At 31.2% G+C, this 3,905-nt stretch overlaps 1 pseudogene; it reads right to left on the bottom strand.

Moving 5' to 3' along the window:
- Window positions 1-3,005: 3,005 nt before the first annotated feature.
- On the bottom strand, window positions 3,006-3,124 carry LOC112478708 (annotated as a pseudogene).
- Window positions 3,125-3,905: the final 781 nt, after the last annotated feature.

The following is a 3,905-nucleotide window of genomic DNA, read 5'->3' as shown; positions in this document are numbered from 1 at the left end:
AGAAATACAAACAGTAACATCCAAAGGCAATTCAGAATAATATAAATCTATTGCATTGTTTACATAACTCTTAAGGAACCTGTTCTCTTCCTTTAAGAAACCCCTGAGGATACATGTTGTTTACTTTGCTTTTACTCCCCCTGTTTCTTAACATTTAGATTTATATATATTAAAATTTTCTGTCAATTTTACAAAAAATATTATCTTGTATCTCATATAATTTTTGAACTCTTAACTGGATTAATTGTCATAGAACTTTATGTCTTTCATTTTCTTTCTAGTATGTTTGAAATAGATATCTCTAAATAGATAATTGAAGAAATTAATTTTCCTTTTGGGGGTATTTTTCATAACCAGAAATTAATAAAAGTTAAGGTTCAATTTTAATTACATAGAAATTATTTGGAACGAAATCTGTAAAGTGATGCCGAAAGCATTGCTATAAAAGAGTGACTTTCTCATTTAAGAACCTATTTTTCATTTCCTATGAGATCACACTCTTCATCCAGTCACAGTAATAAACCCACCTCCTCTGAAGCTGTCCCACTGCTTTTCTTACTATTCAGTAACATTCATGACCTGATGATTTACAAATTTAAATAAATCATCCTTTATCTCTACAGAACTTTAAATGTATCTGCTTTCCTCTCACACATCAGATGTTCTCATTTTTCCCCTCTTCACTTAAAAATAATCTGCCTATTAATGAAGGATCATTTTCTGTTCTAAATACTCCAACAAATTACCAACATGTTTCTTTCTCATCTTTCTAAAACTTCATAGAGATTATTTTTCTTAAAATATGTTTGGAATTTGGTTATATTGAACTTTATAAGTCTTCTTTTTTTTAATTCTTCATTACTTATGTATACATATTGCTCTCAAAACAATATCAATTTCTCAAAATCAGCTTTATGTCATATGCAACATTTGCATCTATTATAGTTCTTAGCAATTGCCAAAATTAACAGTCATCAAAAAACTCATATTAAATTAGTTTAGGAATTAGTCTGTTCATGTGAAATGACAGATAGATTAGAGTCATTTGTCTGGGAAAAAATAAAATACAATTCTTTAAAATAAAAGCACTCAATGTGTTGAAAGAGAATAAAAGAAAATAGACTTAAGTAATGATGTGAAACATGAGTGATAAGACAAAAAAGGGCTGGATATTTGGAAGTCAGAATTTTTAAAGAGTTTGTGGGCACTCCTTTGTAAGTTTTTAAAAGCAAGGTAAATTTATTATCTTGAAATTATTTCTGCATGGTTCTCTTGTACGGGGAGGTATCTATTAGTGATCTCTCTAGATCTGTTCTATTCATGCAATTATGTATTTTAAACAAATTGCAAGATTGCTATTATCTTTGTAGAAAATTGAAGGGAGCTGAATTAAAAAATGATCAAGATAACTTTCAGAGTATTATATTTTATCTCTAAAATTACTATACAGTGTGTTTTTAGATGAAGTACATGATTTGCATAATAATACAAGAAGGCTGGCAGCACAGTTGTCACTTACTATGACATCGGTCTGTTCTTTATCCTGTAATACATAATTAACTTAAAATTAGTAATTAAAAAAGTAATTATTGCATTGAATGTTCAATAATAAAGACTATTTTTTTTTATTTGACTACAATAAAGGGAACACCAGGAATAATCTTGCAGAGTTTTCAGAAATTTAATGACTTTACTTTACACTTTCTATTCTTGCTTGAAACTGTTAAAGTGCTTACTAAATTGGATATTCTGACACATGGTATCAGGTCAAATTACTCAGCATTTTTTTCTGCAAAAAATTGGTGATGCTGTATTTGGCGCAAAGAACAACAACAACACTTCTCTCCCTCTCCCTCTCTCTCTCTCTCTCTAAATACACACACACACATACACATACATATTCATACACATGCACACACAAAATATGATCCCACACATATGAACATATTTGAAGGACTTGTAGGCTAATTTATTATTTGTGGCTAATTGAAACAGAAAAGTTTATCATAGCAAAACCTGATGTATATTTAGCTTATAATTAGGGGCACATTTGTATGTCACATTAGTGTTCTCTACTTGGTGGAGTTTTTATGTTGTCTGGCAACATTTAGGTAGCATGCTATACTGCACTGAGTTAGACAATGTGTAAATACTCTACAAGATAATTGTTTTCAGATCTGACAGCTCCTGACCATCTTGATCGTTTATAATCCAATTTACTAAAGTTTTGCTAGTATAAAATCCATAGGCTTTTAATGATCTGAATACTTATAAACTATGCATTAGCAGTTGGAGTAAGTATATATTGTTCATTTGACAAATAAGATTGCTAATGATGGGTGGCAAGGTACCTGGGTTGAGTGTTAATCAGTATTTGACAGCATTACCCAAGAGAAGCTGGAAAATTTGAAGAGTAGTCAGAGAAAACTGTTTCAAGTCTCTGAGTATAGGGGTGGCTATTAGAGAGTCATGGTTCAATGAAATTATATGTAAAGAAAGTGAGAGATGAGACTATAAATGGAGTTAAATAGTCTGGAGCTTCCAGCTAGTTCAGACAATTTTGTTTGAGAAAATGGCCTGTCATTGTGGGAAAAAGTCACAGTGATTACCGACAAGCCAGTTTAGCTTTGTACGACATGACCTTTCTTTTGGCCACATGTGTTTGAACCAGTGTGGACACCTAAATCAAGATCAGTTCAATTTTATGCATGTAAGCAGAAGCAATTGGATTCTATCTTAGAAAATTACATGAAGATATTCACATTCCAAGTGGCAGCCTATAAATAGATCTTGAAACAGAATGTCAGGGCTGGAGTAATCATATTTGACCATGTACAAGGTGATGGGTTGAGAGAAAAAATAATTCTTCATAGAGAATCAGTGGATTAAAAATATTCAAAGTGATGCGCCCTGAAAGAGCTTTGAAAGAAACAACTATTCGTTTATATATTATGTATCCCTCATAGAACCTACTATAGATTTACATATGCTACTTTTTTTTTTCAAGCCTACAGCACCTGGTATTTCTAGGTGGTCTTCCATCCAAGTACTAACCAGGCCCGACCCTGCTTAACTTCTGAGATCAGATGAGATTGGGCACATTCAAGGTAGCATGGCCGTAGACTACATATACTTTTAATAGGGATTTAAACACTTTATTGCATGACTTCATTAATTTTTAATAGGGATAGTGTATTGTTTATTCATTTCCTAGAGAGCCTTGGGCTTAGGAAATTCATGTACATTTTTAGGGAGAGAGATATTTACAGATATTTTTGATGAAATGATATGACGTACTTACTACTCAACATCTATTGCTATACTTTTTCTATATATGTGCATATATACATACCTATATAATTATAATTATTATGACTGAAATACATATTTTATGTAAAAATATATTATGTATACACATATATACATACATATATTATTATTTATACATATATATCCTGAGTATTTTATTCAGTCTTTAAAATCTATTTCACCTACTATGTGTGATACCTTTTAAAATTTCAATTCGATGCTTTTAACCTTTGCAGTGCTCCTTTGAACCTGTCACATGCATGCATGCGACATTCATTCACACACAGATTTAGAGGACCCTCTTCTCTGGATATCTGCCTCATAGAGGTTTCCCAGACTTGTGTCTGATTGTTGCATTGTATTCCACTCTAAGTCTCACCATATTTTACTGATGAAATATGCTAGTAATGGCCACTTAAGTTATCTCACTCACTGATAACAATATACTTATACATTTCATTATCTGACTACTGATAAATTGTTCTCTAGAATGGCTGTTTAATTTTATACTCTGGCATAATAATATAAATTTACTAATTAATTGACTTCATTTTTTTTTTCATGCATGACAATGTAAACCTCTTGAGAACAAAATC

Source organism: Pteropus alecto, unplaced genomic scaffold (genome assembly GCF_000325575.1).
Source record: "Pteropus alecto unplaced genomic scaffold, ASM32557v1 scaffold22, whole genome shotgun sequence".
NCBI lineage: Eukaryota > Metazoa > Chordata > Mammalia > Chiroptera > Pteropodidae > Pteropus > Pteropus alecto.
Note: the sequence above shows the minus strand (reverse complement) of the source record. Positions and strands in the feature narration are given on the sequence as shown.